Source organism: Crotalus tigris, unplaced genomic scaffold (genome assembly GCF_016545835.1).
Source record: "Crotalus tigris isolate CLP2741 ecotype Arizona unplaced genomic scaffold, ASM1654583v1 scf7180000023710.216627, whole genome shotgun sequence".
NCBI classification, from domain to species: domain Eukaryota; kingdom Metazoa; phylum Chordata; class Lepidosauria; order Squamata; family Viperidae; genus Crotalus; species Crotalus tigris.
Window position 1 is genome coordinate 118758 of NW_024100132.1, and position 16629 is coordinate 135386.

The 16629-nt window shown below is 39.1% G+C and overlaps 1 protein-coding gene across 2 annotated transcripts in view; it reads left to right on the top strand.

Moving 5' to 3' along the window:
- The first annotated feature begins 900 nt into the window (after positions 1 to 900).
- Positions 901 to 16629, top strand: part of LOC120297793 (sodium-dependent phosphate transporter 2-like) — a 92896-nt gene continuing 77167 nt past the window's right edge. The window contains exon 1 of one of the 2 annotated variants that reach the window (XM_039320822.1): positions 901 to 1182. The gene's annotated coding sequence lies outside the window, so the exon portion shown is untranslated. Of the gene's footprint in view, positions 1183 to 4595; positions 5038 to 16629 lie in introns of those variants that run through there. The other variant, XM_039320817.1, reaches the window with a different exon arrangement.

Sequence of the window (16629 nt, forward strand, 5' to 3'; positions counted from 1 at the left end):
CCAAACTCTGCTTGAGTTCGTTTGCATACAAATCTTTATTCAAAACAACATAGCTCATTTATAATCCTAATTTTTTTCTCAACTCCTTCATTTTAAACAAGGGTTGAATTATAATTCCTTCAATTCTCTTAGGTATTATTATTTATTTATTTTTATCAGTGTGTCCTGCACAGAGATAAAAACATAAATAAATAAATAAAACAACAACAAAAAGCAACTCCACAAAATAAATAAATACAAGCTTAATAAAATATTCTGAGTTACTGAAATAGTTTTGTATCAAACTCTAGTATCAACTCTCTGGTTTTAATATAATTTTTGTCAAATTCCAATTTAATCAGATTCCATTCAGATGGAAACAAATTTCCATTAAATAGGTTAAATCATTTATAAATCTAAACGAATCAATTCAAAGTCATTTCTATTGGTTAATGGTTATATAGGTGTATTCCAGTTCTTCTCATATTTCATTTATTTAAAAAAAATAACCTTATTTCTTACTGCAAGAATGGGTATTAAATTTCACATCCAGCTCACCTTCCTCAAACTAGAATTCTAAGCAGAAAAAAAAAGTTAAAAAGATCAGACCCCCCCCCTTTTCTTTTCTGTCTTTCTTGCTCTTAAAGCAACACAGCTGGCTGGGGGTGGGGGGAAAGAGACAGGAAAAGAAGAAGAAATTATGCAACAATTTCACCACTAACAAAATAGTTTTCTCTTCACATGCATTTTCCATTTCACTTTTACAGTAACAGCAAAAAAAATCTTCAGTTTACTGTTTCTTTCACAGTCTGGGATGGGGGAGAAACACACACACACACACACACACACACACACACAGGATCAGCATAGCCACACATTCACTTCCATTCAAACTGCTTGTATAAACACTTTCACATACAGATATTTCATTTCATACTTTCTCCTGGCAAACAAATAACTATTATTATAATTTTAAGGAACTGTTCAAAAGCCAATGAGCTCCTTTCCTTTCCCAATTTCCTTTGCTCTTAGAGCTTGCCTATTAACTTTCTTGCAAAATGAGACATCCGGCCGTTATTTGTTTCACAACAGTGAAAACTCTCCTGTAGCCATACCTTTCAGAAACATGTCTTCTAAAACCCTCATGGAGTGTTTGGATTACTTCACGTGTTATGGCTTTATTCAACACCTGCTATCCATCAGGTAATATCCATTTTCCTTCTGTATTCTTTTCCTTTTGTTTTATTACTTGGTTTATTGTGGCAACCATCATTTTATCTGTTGTCTAAATTTCTCTACATATACCTTTCCACATATACCTTTTGTGCTGCCTTTAACAAGTCATCTATACTTTTCCCTGTCCATCCCTCCAATTTTTGTAATTTCTTACTTATATCTGGCCAGGATTTTACCACAAATTGTATTTTTACCAGAAGAGTATTTGCTGGGTCATCTGGATCAGTTCCAGAATACTTCCTCATTTCGTCTTTCAGTCTTTGGAGGAATGTAGCTGGAGATTCTTCTTTTTCTTGTTCTATCATTAAAGCTTTACTCATGTTCTGTGCTTTTGGGACAGCTTCTTTTATTCCTCTTATTAATAATACTCTCATATCTTCCATGTTTTGTCTATCTGCAGCATTATTATTATCCCAATTTGGTCTTACTACAGGAAACTTTACATCTGCCAAAATTGCCCCCTGTGCTTGGGGATTATGTTCCCTAGTCCAGACCAAATGAGCTGCTCTTTGAATTAACTGTCTTTCTTCTGCTGTAAATAACATGTTCTGTATCACTCCTAATTCATCCCATGTGTATATGTTTGCTCCTAACAACAGATCCAGTTGCTCTGCTACCCCTATTGGATCTTCTATCATGCTTTTCATTTCTTTCTTAAAGGCGCATAATTCAGATGCCTTTAAAGGCTCATGTACAAAACTGATACGGGCCTGTCCTTGGCCATCTACTCCATTGGGTACTTCTCTTAAAGGAAAAGCCTGTAGTGGTTTATCCTTAAAGGGAAAATTCTTTATATCTTTCTTCAATTGTTCCAATTCTTTTACTAATACCTTATAGGGTCCACCTCTCACAGCTCCCTGGGCTTGTGTTACAGGAGCTGGTAGGGGTGGTGGAATAGGTATTTGTACATTTGTTGGTTGTGGTAGATTAGGATTATAAAGTGGGGGTAAATATTTCATGGATTTTTCATCATCTTCTTCCTCTATTTCATTCTTCTCTTCTTCTTGTAAATATATTGAGGTTACTTTATGAGGGCTAGGGCCACTCATAGTCAAGGTGACCCATTTACCTGGGTTCCAAATTAAAGCATAGTCTAACTCATTGACTAATGATTTACATGTTTTCCTTGACACATACTCATATAAATTCTGATAAGCAAAATAGTCATTTGTTCCTAATCTAGGCCACTCTACTTTTTCATCTTCCCACTAGAGAAAACAACACAAATTAACCATATCTTCCTTGGTTATGTCTAATTTACTAATTATTTCATTATATGGAGGTTTTCCCCAATTACTCAACAAAATCCCTAATGGACTTTCTTTATCTATATTCAATTTGGGGTTCCTTCTTATTTTTTTCAAACACTTCTTTCCTGGAGTACTCTCTGTGTTGCCCATACTGGTTTACCGTCCTGTGTATTCTAATTGAGACTTCACATAAATTACTTAATTCACTCCCCCCTGATCCCCCTAGATATGCACTCACATATCAGAGGTCCACTTTCGCTAAGTGGATACTTGGGATGTCACACACACACTGTCTCAAATTCACACAGGCCTACCCAGTCTTCCCACCGACTGCCTAGGCAGTGTATACTGGCCACTCCAGAACACTTACCTAGGTCCGTGCACGGAGTTGCCCAGTTCCCGGAAGCCAGCAACACACACACACCGGTTCAATTCGTATCTCTGTCTAATATCAACTCTATGGGTTCGCCGAGGAAAGCGTTGCTGCTCCTTTACCAACAAGATGAGATAGACTGTCGAAATCGACAGGGCATGCCTTCCACATCACCTTCTGGATCTGGTGCAGACAAACGATCCCGGTCTCGAGCCCCATGTTGGGCGCCAAAACTGTTGGTAGAAATTCTAGCCCACTGAATAACACCAAACTGCAAGTTGAAATTAGACAGAGATTTATTGGCTACAACGGTTTGCAAAGCGTGGTGGATTCCAAATAAATATTTGAGCCACACCTAGTCACAGCGAAAACACACATTATATACATTCTATCCCGACGCCTTGGCCCCTCCTCTGAGGTTACAATCTTATCAGGATCGCCTAAACAAAATACATTATCCATGCCCCTTACTATTTTGCTTCACCTATTCCCTTATATGTACTTTATCATGAAATCCTATAGTTCAATGTGGAAATCCTATAGCCTACGTGCAGAACTCTTCCAAGGTACGTGTACATGTAGAAATTGTGTGGAAATCTTGCAGTGTACGTGTAGAAATTTTGTGTAGAAATCTTTCTGTCTGCGTTTAGAAATTTTACAGAGTACGTGTCACTTAACTTTATTTTTTATTCTAAAATTTTATTCCTAACAGGCTCAAGTTTATTATTTAGTGTTGTGTAATCTTAGCAGTTTGGGGCTTTGCCAGCAGATTCATGATTAATTAAATGGTAATTAACTGAGAAGATTGGCATACTTGGGAATCAACTGTAAGCTTTTTTTCAGATCCTTGTTATTCACCCTCATAGTAAGCTGGGGTAGGTTAGACTGATTACTTTGGGAGCAAAATGGAGTAATCCAGAAAGATAACAATTTTTTTCAGGTAGAAGTAGGAATCTTGAAAATACTTTGGGGTTTTTCTTTCACAAATTCTCTATCTGCTAAATGGGAAAGAAAACTGTATTATCTGTGCTGAAAACATAGCTCCCTCTGGAACAATCTGACGGTGCATTCATGTATTGAAGACACCTGTTGTCATTCTCCCAGATTCTCTAAGCCGGGGCAGGGGTGTGTGTGTGTGTGTGTGTGTGTGTGTGTGTGTGTAAAACAAACGGCTATTTCTTCAGATCTGGGGCAGGGGTGTGTGTGTGTGTGTATGTGTGTGTGTGTGTAAAACAAACGGCTATTTCTTCAGATCCGGGGCCGGGGTGTGTGTGTGTGTGTGTGCGTGTGTGTGTGTAAAACAAACGGCTATTTCTTCAGATCCGTAGCGTTTTGAAAAGGCGACTCAGTTCCAACTTCTCGGTTGCATTTCCTGACTCTGCACCAAGCATCTAGCGTGAGATAGTCCCGCTTCTCCAGGTAGAAGATAGAGGGCACTGATGTCCAGGCTCTTTCTTAGGCGCTCTTTCTCTTGTCAGGACGTAGAGAAATGCGCTTATGGCAAGTCCTTGCAATACTGCATTATGGTCAGTAAAAGGTTATGCTAAAGGGGATTTAGATTTTCCTCTCCCTCTCACTTTCGTTTCCCCAGTCTCTTATTTAAAACAAGTTCAAGTTATAGGAAGTCTCAATCCCTCCGATGGCTCCTTTAACTCTGACTCATTCCGTCATTCAACTGCAGCCTTGCAGGTATCGAAGTCGCATTTTATACGACTGAAAAAAAAATCTAGGATGTCTGAGAATAGTATCCTAAGACTGTTTCCTGGCCAGGTGCTGATGGGGACATAAAATCCTCGATTTCTTAACCAATCTCTGGGGTCAGGTTTTCTTCCGCTTTGCGGTAGAAAAAGCCAAAAGCGGAAGTCTGGACTGTGCACCTTCTCGATCTCCTCCTTCCTTCACTTCCGTTGGGCATTTTATTTATTTATTTATTTCTTCGTTTGATGTGCATCCGGGTCCTGCCGGCGTGCTTAGCGGCTGTTGTGGAGAGTGGGTAGATGAGACGCCGGGTTCAGCGAGCGCGTGGCTGGGGGGTGAGTAAATAGAACTGGCCGGCCAGGCGCGCGCACACCCGAACGAGCGGCTTTTGCATTTCCGTCTTCTCCGAGCCGTCCGTATGAGGTGGCGAAGGGTTTGCGCTGGAAATCAGCTCCTCTCCGTCCTAGTTGCGATGACCTGAAGTCCCGCGGATATTGACCGGTCTGTTGTCTACAGGCATTGCCCACATTCCTTTTTCTTTACAGGCCACGCTTCTGTCCGCCTGCCTGATGCGGTTTCTTGTGCGTAGAAAGATGAAAACAAGCCCAGCTTTCTTTAGAGGGAAAGGGGCTTGTTGCATTTCCAAACCCTGACAAGCGTTTGATAGTCATGAAGTGTATTTAGAGTGTCAGACAGTAACCAGTTTTACTGGATAATTGTTGGGTATAGTGAGGATTGTGCCAATAGAGAAGTCCTATGAAAAGCGGGTGCTGAACCGACGTTGCCGTTTGGCTTCTGTCACCCAGGTGATGACAAAAAAAATAAAAAATGGAGAAGTAGCATTCTTGTGTTGAAGCAAATGCATTTTCCATGCAGTTCTTGTCCTTTCCGGGGGAGGGGGGGAATCGGAACTTTCTATTAAGTGCTCTTTTGTTTGGCTTGCTATTAAACATGCATACCTAGTGCTTTTGTTATCTTCTTGGTTCACTTTCTGCACAGTTTATAGATCTCCCAATCTTATGGCTTTAGTGTAATCCGGGCCTTAAGCAATTAGTCCGCAGGATCTGCTGTTGAGGAATCACGTGATCAGCCTGTACTGTACTCCTGCTTTAAGTGAATCGCAAAGAAGAAGAAAAAGAGCATTCGTTAAGAGATGAATGCTTACAGCCGAAAATTAAAATGACTGTTGTAAGGTGGATGTAAATTGGCGTTTCAAACCGACATTTCTAATAAGACGTTCCCTCTCCAAGAATGGCATTTTTATTTTTAAATTAGACTTCCTTTGGAATAAGCACACTTTAAATGGTTTTACACGGATTTAAATTTCTGACTGTGAGCAAAACTGTTTATTTTTCATTTCTCCACAAAGCAGATCTGCTTGACTGTTAGAAATGGACATCTAATCATTCAATTTTATACAGTGAGAAAAAACACACCAACTATTATCAAAGGAGAAATTTTGTATTACAGACCTAGTCACAGAAGGCTACTTCTGTTGGTTGGACATGGGCATGTTAATCTCATGCACGAGGGTTTACCACATGACTTTAACAAAGCAAAATAGAGTTGGGGACAATCAAATGGAGACTTTTGTATGAGGTGAGGTAGGTTTTGTTTTGTTACAATCTGTTCAGAAATGTTAATGCCAATTGTTTGAAATGGGATGATATTTTAAATTAAACGTAAAGGAAAATTAAATTCATCTAAAGTAAAATAGTTGAGGTTAACAGTTGTGCAAATATATTACCCAAAAAGGTATTTAACATAAATTTTATAACATAAGAAAAATAGGCTTGAAAACATCCAAAGGACTATGCACTATTCAGGAGCATGAACAAATCACTTCTCTTCAAATTGTTAGAGCGTATACATCTTTTGCAAGATTTTTTTCAAGATGGCCTTTTCAAAATTTCTTCTGGCCATGTCCTCTTCCACGATTTGTTTTTTCATGCATTAGGAGATAATTGGGAACAAAGTTTCAAAGCAGATACAAGAGGCTTATAAAAGAAACAGGTCTTTTAGTGGTAACTTCAAAAAGAAGTGCTTTGTTCTTACATTTAAACATTTCCCAGCATCTCTTTCAGATGTTTTGCACAATGTTAATGCAAGTAACAGAGGCATCTACATCTGTTTTCAGTGACTAAATTATAACAACTGAATGCATAACTGAAGCATGAAAGTAACTGTACAGAGAATCATAGCTTTTACAGAATTTTAGGAATTGTCTTTCCTGAAATAACTTTATTTCACTAGGGATAGTTTTGAAGGTAGTTTTGTTATCAATATTTTACCTATATTCAGTTTTGAACAACTTATTTATTTCTTAGCTATTTTGGGCCTCTTCGGTAGGAATGATGCTAGCACTTAGTGTGATGTTTTTGAAAATCATGCCAATGAAATATGAGCAATAGAATAAGACTCAAGATTGCACATTCCCCATTCTCTAGAGCAGCGGTTCTCAAGCTGTGGGTCGGGACCCCATTTGGGGTCGAACGACCATTTCATGGGGGTCGCCAAACAACGCAGTCCGCCATTTCCCCCCCCCTTTTCCTTAGCTGTGCTACTCCCTTTTATTCTATTGGCTTTTGAAAGCCTATAGAATGGACTCTCTTGAATAGAGTCTAATTCTATTGGCTTTCAAAAGCCAATAGGAATTGTCCAGGCTGTCTCTGCCCTGCTGAGCCCGCCAAAATTCCCATTCTGCAAACGGTGGTGCACCAGTTGAGTAGTCCTCGACTTACGACCGGTTGAGTAGTCCTCGACTTACGATCGGTTGGGAATCGCGGCATTAAAAAGGTTGAGAACCACTTCACTAGCACAAGCCCGCCCCATTTGTGCCAGCAGAGACAACCTACTTTGGATCCTGTTGGTTAAAGAACTTCGACTACCGGGATCCAGAAGAGCCTTCCCTGCTGGAGTGCCTGCCCTATGGAACATTTTTCTCTCCAAGGTGAGATCTTCTCCACCCTCCTATATAGAGCCCAAGATCTGGCTCTGCTGGTTAGACTGGGACCCAGTGGGGGATACTACACTAAATTTGATAGCAGGCACGACCTCCTCCCTCCTTCCTTGCTTCTCTACATGGTCATCTTTTATTCTCATATCACTATATTCTCATTGTTTCCATTTTCATTGTTTATTCTATTATTCCATTAGTTTGCTACTGTTATGTTTACACTTCACGAATGAAGGCAAATATATGTATCCTAGAATAATGATGCAAAATAGAATTTGGGTCAGTCACCGGGATCAGAGATTTATTCTACTGACCTTTTGGACCCATGCTGGAGCCCATCTTTGAGGAATTTCTCTACTGGAATATGTGCTTTGGGCTGTTCTGTGAGTCGTGTCTTTGTGTTGCCTTCCTATTGGTTGATTGGTGTGTTGATTGGTGGCGATTGGCTGTTGTTTCCTTGGGCTGCCAAGTGCCCGGCTCCTAAGTATTTATTTATTTATTTATGAGACTTATATACCGCTTTAAGTGCAAGCACTCTCTAAGCGGTGTACACCAGTAAGCAATATATATACATTTACATTGCCCCCAACAATCTGGGTCCTCATTTTACCTACTCCAGAAGGATGGAAGGCTGAGTCAACCTTGAGCCGGTGAGATTTGAACCGCTGACCTGCTGAACACAGTCAGCTAAAGTGGCCTGCAGTACTGCACTCTAACTGCTGCGCCACTTCGGCTCTTTGTATTTGATAGGCAGGTGGTAATTCAGCACTCCTGCTAACTGACAAGGGGTCTGTTGGGAAATTCCCTGAAGGTGGGTTCCAGCATGAATCCAAAAGCTTGGAAGAGTAAATCTCTGGTCCCGGTGACCGACCCAAATTCGATTTCACACTTCTTTTCATTTCTCTGTTTTATTGCAGTATGGCTGCCTAGTATAGCCTCATGGAAAAATAGATCACAAATAATAAATTAATATCTGCCACTTTACTGTCTGTCCTTATAGTTTGGAAATGCTGTTTGGAGCTCTTGCAATACTCTAGCTTTAATCATCTGGAATAATTTGATTTTTGTCTGTCATCTCGCTTACCTCTAATTTTAGACTATCTATGACAGTGGTGACGAACGCCCCAGTCCTAGGCCTTCAGCTGGGTTTTATAAAACTTTTTTGCTTTAGGCCTCCGCCACCGTGTGCACAAAAACAAAAAAGGTTCAATCAGTCAATTTCAACTTCTTGCCGGAAAAGAAAAGGTCTTGTAAAGTTGGAAATGATTGATTGAATGTTTTAGTCCCACCCAGTCTGCCGTTATCACTGCGGCCATGCCTACCCAGTGGGCCACGCCCAGCCAATGGGCCACGCCCAGCCAATGGGCCACGCCCAGCCAATGGGCCACGCCCAGCCAATGGGCCACACCCACCCGGCACTCGACGATGCATAAGTGGGTTTTGGGTTGCAGTTTGGGCATTCGGTCTCTAAAAGGTTCGCCATCACTGATCTATGAACTAAAGGATATCTATTGATCTGAGCAGAAATTTGGATCATTCTTATTTTATATTGCGAACACTGTCCATTTAATCATATTCTCTGCTTTCTAATAATTCTTGTCATTCTATTTGCTTTTCATTCAATTGTATAGAAAGATGGATTTTCCTTTGAATGTATGTGTGGATGAATGAATTGTTCTGTATCAATTGTCTGCAGTACTAAATGGAAATTTCAGAGTGTATCTGGATATATTTATGTCTATTTGGAGGTATACTCTGAGGCGTTCTTCATTTAATAGAAACCAGAATCTTGATGCTGAAATGGATTTCCATTCTATTGGCATATTTCTGAAACTTGTTACTCTATGCTGGCTTTATCTATGCTTGACTTACTAGTTTAGAACTTGCAGTTTTGGAAATTTCTTCTTTGTTTAAAATAAGTTTTCTACAGTTTTCTGTTGGTATCGATGATGGAGTTTCAAGTTTAGTAGACATGGGGGAAACATCAAGACAAGAGAGACATATTAGAATTTTTAATTTTGCAAAAGGATTTATTCTTGATTATTTAAAAGGGAATAGAAGTATAGAAGTTATTAATGTAATGATCATTAGTATTAATGCAACTAATCTATGTTGAAAAAGTCCATAGTCATATGGCCATCCCTCTCAAATATAACTCTGGGTTACTAACAATGAAGAAAAACAAGATAAAATCTTCAAAACTAAATAATAAGTAACCTATACAGCAGTTTAAATAAAACAACCCAATAAACATAAGCATAATATAAACTTAACCACACACCTAGATCCTAAGGTAACCAAACTAGGTATTCAAAGACTTACAAGAGTTAGTAGGGTTAAGGCAAGTCTGTTCTCTGGAAGACTGATGTTCCAGAGAATGGGCCCCAGAACAGACTCTCTTCTTGGATGCAGCCAGATGCATCCTGCTTGGATGCAGCTGCTAGTATTTAAGGAAATATTTTTTACATCTTTTCATTTTTGTTTGCATATCATTATTTGTATGCAATAATGAAAAATAAATTAATTTCTAATCTTCAGATGATTTTCATTTTTGATGGATAAGATTTTTAGTGGACAAAGCAAAATAATTTTTAAAATTTTGAATCAGTTTTTGTAATTGTATTTCTTTTAAAGAGTATGTGAGTGATTATTTTCCTAGAACGCTGTTTTGCACTGTTAAAAAGATTTTATGACATCTGAATGTTAGCAAATGCTATATAATTACCTAAAACCTGCAAAGAACAACTTTTTGGGATCAAGGTTATGCCAGTTATGACAGTTTCATAATTCCAATTTCTTTAAAAAGATAGAAAAAATAGTAATTAGGTTCAGAGAGCAAACAAAAAATTGTTAAAAATTAGAGTAATTAATTAAAGACATAGCTTTTATTTCATCTATATTTTACCTTAATATATAAGGACAATACAAATTATGGTAAAATATAATGCAATAAAACTAAAAAACAATCTGGAACTAAAAAGTAAATAAAACTATACATAAAACCCAGTAAATCTATCTACGCATCTAGGAGTAGTTATCTCAAAATCTTGCCGCACCTGCTGTGTATTTTAGGACCCTTTCATTAATAAAGTGCATTTTTCATTCATTTCTGCAATATGTAAATAAATAAAAAAGGAATTATTATAATGGCCATGTCTTTTTGGCAGCATACTAGGTAAATGTGTCTTTATTGGAATTGTGCACATTTTACATGTCTGGATTAAATATGTTTGATTTTTACATGGTGCTTTTTAATTTAATTTATTAGTATTATACATATTTGTGGTGATCCCTGTTACAATAAAAAAACATTATTTACTGAATGTTGTTGTTGTTGTTGTTGTTATTATTATTATTATTATTATGTTCACTTAGCGAACATTTGAAGTTGCACCATAAGCGCCACCTAGTGTTTATGAATAAGTCTCAAAATTACGAATGTTGCAGCATCACGAGAGCGTTCACCCTTATGAACGATTGCAGAGGCACTGCAACATTCACCCTGCCTATTACCCTCCCTCCCCATGCAGGGTCTCCATAGGCACTAGGCCTGTGGATACTCACATTGCGAAGATCTAGAGAGCCTTTGGTTTCTTGGTCTGTTTCAGTGCTTCAGGCCTTTGGTGCATTCACAAAGAATGGAGGCCTAAAGTACCGCATGATCTCATTGTACTTTAGGCCTCTGTTCTTTGCAAACGGAGGCCTGGATGAGATCTGCTGCAAAAGGCTTTGCAAATGGAGGGAAGGCCTGAAACATTGAAGCTTTCCCTCTATTTTTAAAGTCTTTTGCCATCTTTGCAAAAAGCCTTTGCTGCCAAGAATGGGGCCAGGAGGGACATGTGCATCTCTGTAGGTCTCCATTTATAGCACAAAAGCCTTTTTTCTAGGCCTTTGCCACTGGGAAAAGAGGCTGGGAAGAACACATGCTTCCCACCAGGACTCTGTTTTCTTCAGCAAAATGCTTGAGGAGGCCTTTACCAAAGAAAATAGAGCCCCAGACAGGCCCACTCATCCCTCCAGGCCTCCATTTTCATTGGCAAGATCTTTAAGCACTGTACCTGTGAAAATAGAGCCCCAGAGAGGTGTGTGTGACCCTCCGGACCTTTATTGTTGTCACAAAGGCCTTCTCAAGCACTTTGCCAAAGAATACGGAGCCCCAGAGGGGAGCATGCTCCCTCTGGGCCTCTGTTCTTGTCAGCAAAGGCCTCAAGCAAATTGCTGATAAAAATGGAGCCCTGGAGTGGAGCCTCCATTCTTATTGGTAAAGCTAGGTGTCCTGATTTTGTACAACTTCAGGCACCCATTCGCTTTTGCAGAGAATGGGTGCTTGAAATCTCGCGAGATCAGGGCACCCAAAAACTTCCAGTCTATACACGAAAAGAGTTTGCATGACAGTGGGAGGTTTGAAGCAACATGAGTTTGCTGTCCCAACCTCCCTAATGGTGTGCAAACACTTTTCTGTGCTGAGCCTTTGGAGGAAACTCATCGAGGCTGCCTGTCATTCCAGAAGTGGCAGGCAGCCTTGGTGTGTCAGAGAAGCCGAGCAGGGCATGCTCATCCTTTTTCCCTCTGCTCACCGCTTGCCAGGAACAGGCAAAAGAACAGGCTGGAGAGGAGACAGATCTTCACAAAGTAAGTGACCTGGCATGGCAGGATGGGGGGGGGAGCAATTGTGGGGATCCCAGACAAGGGAGAATGAGGTATTTCAGTGGGTCAGGGGAGGTCTTGAATGGTCTGAAGCAGGTGGCCTGTTCCATCGCTAGGTCCCCCATGGCCTTCCCCACCCAGAGATACCTCATGTGCACTTAACGACCTGCTCATTCGATTAGAGAATGTGTGGGCGAAAGGAGGGAGTGATCTATTCAAGTTACAAGATTCACTCCTAGAAATCCTTGAGTTACGAATGGAATGGGCAGGCTACATTACATTCGTAACTCAGGTCTACCAGTATTTCTTATTTTTACTAGGCTTAGTTTTTCCAGTGCAGTTTTCGGGGGAGGGGGGGAACAGTTCATGCATGTATCTATTCATTTTTCCTCTTTGCTGTGTAATGGTAGGAACTCTCATCCAGTTCCTACTTCTTAGACTTAAATAAACCTTTAAAATTATTTTAATCTTCGTAGCAATATACTCCTCAATTATTTTTTTTGTGTTATTATCAATTTTAATTTGTTTTTCCCCTTTGTATTCCTTGTTTGACTTATATGAGCAATAGTGCCTTTATTTGGGAGAACCTTTTTTTTTTTGCCTTTTATGGCTTCCTTAATCTATTAACAAAACTGGCATCTTCTTAGATTTCTTGAGACTTCCCAATCTGTGGTACACACTTTTGCTGAGCTTTTGTTCTTCAGAATTTTAAATAGCTTCTATGAATCTTGAAGAGTTTTGATCTTTCTGGTTTTCTATTTTAGCTTATATTTTAATTTATTTTTGAAAAGATTTATTGTTCTGAATTCAGATGTTACTTCTCTCTGTATTTTGCCATCTTTGCTTGAGTCATGCTTCTGTATGTGTCTGCAAATTTTCAGTGTTGAAAGAATCAACTGCTCTGTACATAAATGTGAAGAATCCTTCTATTGTAAGTATACATAATCTGGTACTCTATGTGTATATTGAATTATAGCCTTCTTAAAGCTGGAACTATTGTGTGTGCTGGCAGTGCTTTATGGAATTTTAGTTCAAAGGATCTGCAAAGCATTAGGCTGTTTATATTGTACCCCCATTCTTGAGAATTTTTTCTATTTTAATTTCTTATCAAGAATTCTGCTTGAGAAAAGGTTTAAAAATAAAGCCTATGGTAACAATATTGTATTTCTTTGGAAGTCATAATGCATACCTCTTTTTCTCCATCATATGAGGTTTATATATGCAGATAGAATTTATTGCTATAAAGGTAACAGTATCTAATTTTCAAGTACCCTCTTTTCTAACAGTGTTAAAGCTGTTATAAAAATGTGGCATTTGAAAAAAATAATACTTTTTCCCCAGAAACTTTATTTGAGCAAAATAAATCTCCACACATGACAACCTGAGTGATGCTGTCTCTGTAATGCTGTCTCTGCCCTCTCGCGATGCCTGGAAGCTCTAGGGATCTAGATGAGAGACAACAGACTTTGACTAAACCCTGGCAAAACTTGGACTCAATGGCTTTGGGTGCATGGAGCCTCAGGATCTGAATGTATGTCATCCTCTGTTCTCGATGGGATTGTTCTAGCCTTTTCAGATCCAGTTCATAACTTAGGGGTTCTCCTGGACTCATGTCCTCTGCTTGAACAGCAAGTTGCAGGCATGACCAGGAGAGCATTTGCACAGCTGCGGTGTGTATACCAGTTATGATCTTTCCTGGAGCATGACTCCCAGTGCTCAGTTATTCACACTCTGGTCATTTCTCATCTGAGCTACTGCAGTGGGACTACATTTGAAGTCCATTTGGAACCTCCAACTGGTGCGAAGTACAGTGAGATAAGTCTTTAGGAGCCCTAGGACAGCCCATATTACACTTCAGTTTTGCGAACTTCACTGATTACCATCTGTTTCTGAGGGCAGTTCAAGGTGTTGGTTGTGACCTATAAAGCTCTTAATGGCAGAAGTCTAGGCCACTTGATGAACTGTCTTATCCTTCTAGCATAGTGCCAGCAGAGAGAATCTGTTTCAGATTCCACTGGTCAAAGAAAACTCTTTTCCACCAGCTTTGGTCACCGTCATTATCATCATCAAATTTTCCTACCCTCTTACTTATGTAACAAGAAAAAAGCATATTTTTATGGGATGTTAAATTGCTCTATGATCTGCTGGTTTTAACTGTTCAAGTGTAGTGATTTTAAAAATGTGGATCTGGTACACTTGGTTGCTTACAGTGAGAGTGATTATAGTTTATCAGATTTAGCATATATTGTTTCTCCTTATGATTGCCTAGCTTATTAATGATAATTTTGTCTACTAATACTTAATTTAATAATGTCATATAATTTAATAAGTATTTATATAATTTAGCAGTAATAACTATATCCTGTTAAATTATTTACAGTGAAGGAAAAAATTATTTGATCCCTGCTGATTTTGTACATTTGCTCATTGACAAAGAATAGGAGCACTCTCTTAAAGGGAGTGCTCCTAATCTCAGCTTGTCACCTGTATAAAAGACCTCTGTCCACAGAAGCAATCAATCAGATTCCAAACTCTCCACCATGGCCAAGACTAAAAAACTGTCCAAGGATGTCAGGGACAAGATTGTAGACCTACACAAGGCTACACAAATAGCTTGGTGAGAAAGTGACAAAAGTTGGTGCGATTATTTGCAAATGGATGAAACACAAAATAACTGTCAATCTCCCTTGGTCTGGGGTTCCATGCAAGATCTCACCTCATGGAATTTCAGTGATCATGAGAACGTTGAGGAATCAACCCAGAACTACACAGGAGGATCTTGTCAATGATCCCAAGGCAGCTGGGACCATAGTCACCCCCCAAAAAAAACAATTGGTAACTCACTATGCCATGAAGGACTGAAACCCTGCAGCGCCTGCAAGGTCCCCTTGCTCACATGTACAGGCCCGTCTGATGTTTGCCAGTGAACATCTGAATGATTCAGAGGAGAACTGGGTGAAAATGTTGTGGTCAGATGAGACCAAAATCGAGCTCTTTAGCATCAGTTGAACTCGCCGTGTTTGGAGGAGGAGGACTGCTGCCTATGACCCCAAGAACATCATCCCCACCATCAAACATGGAGGTAGAAACATTATGCTTTGGGGGTTTTTTTCTAGTAAGGGGAAAGGGCAACTTCACCGCATCAAAGGGACGATAGACAGGGCCATGTACCATCAAATCTTGGGTGAGAACCTCCGTCCCTCAGCCAGGGCGTTGCAAATGGGTCATGGATGGGTATTCCAGCATGACAATGACTCAAAACACATGGCCAAGGCAACAAAGGAGTGGGTCAAGAAGAACTATTAAGTTCATACTACCATATGTGTGGGAATGCCCAAAGATTCGTGAGTATTGGAACAGGACACGAAACTGGTTGAGGGATATATTAACACTGGACTTAGAGTTAAAACCTGAACTCTTCTTGTTGGGAATAGCGACAGAAAAATACGACAAGGGAACAATCTAACTGCTGCTACACATCCTGACTGCAGCTAGGCTTGCTTTAGCGCAAAAATGGAAGAACAAGGAAATTCCCACAGAGGAAGAGTTAATACATAAAATATTAGCATGTGCGGAAATGGACAGGCTCACAATGATATTAAAAGATAAATGTGGATCAGTTTATTATGAAACGTGGGATAAATTTTACCGCTGGAGGAATTTGAAGAGGATGGTTGGGATTAAAGATGAATATTAAGATAGAAATATATGTTATTTTAGAACAAGTATTGTATATAAAACTTAGATATATGTAGAGATGAAGAATTGATTGTAAAAAGTGGAATAATCTGATAAGAATAAGTCTCATAAATAAATAAATAAATAAATAAGAATGTATATACTGGAATGTCACATTAAATCCAATGTTTGTTTGTTTTTAACTGTATTATAAATAAAATTTGTATATATAAAAAAAGAACCATTCAGGTTCTGGAGTGGCCTAGCCAGTCTCTAGACCTTAACCCCATAGAAAATCTGTTGAGGGAGCTGAAGGCTTGAGCTACCAAATGTCAGCTCGAAACCTTAATGACTTGGAGAGGATCTGCAAAGAAAAGTGGGACAAAATCCCTCCTGAGATGTGTGCAAACCTGGTGGCCAACTACAAGAAACTTCTGACCTCTGAATGCTAACTAGGGTTTTGCAACCAAGTACTAAGTCATGTTTTGCGAAGGGATCAAATACTTATTTCACTCATTAAAATACTAATCAATTTATAACTTTTTTGAAATGGGTTTTTCTGGATTTCATTGTTGTTATTCTGTCTCTCATTGTTAAAAAAAAATTACCACTACAATTATAGATTGATCGTTCCTTTGTCAGTAGACAAACGTACAACTTTAGCAGGGGATCAAATAATTTTTTCCCTCACTGTAAATCTTATTTTTCAAATATTGAAAATAGAGTGAAAGCTTATCTGTGTATAATAGCTAAATGATGTGTTTTCTTACGTAGATCTAAAACTATATAAGTGTATAGCCAGTATTAAAATA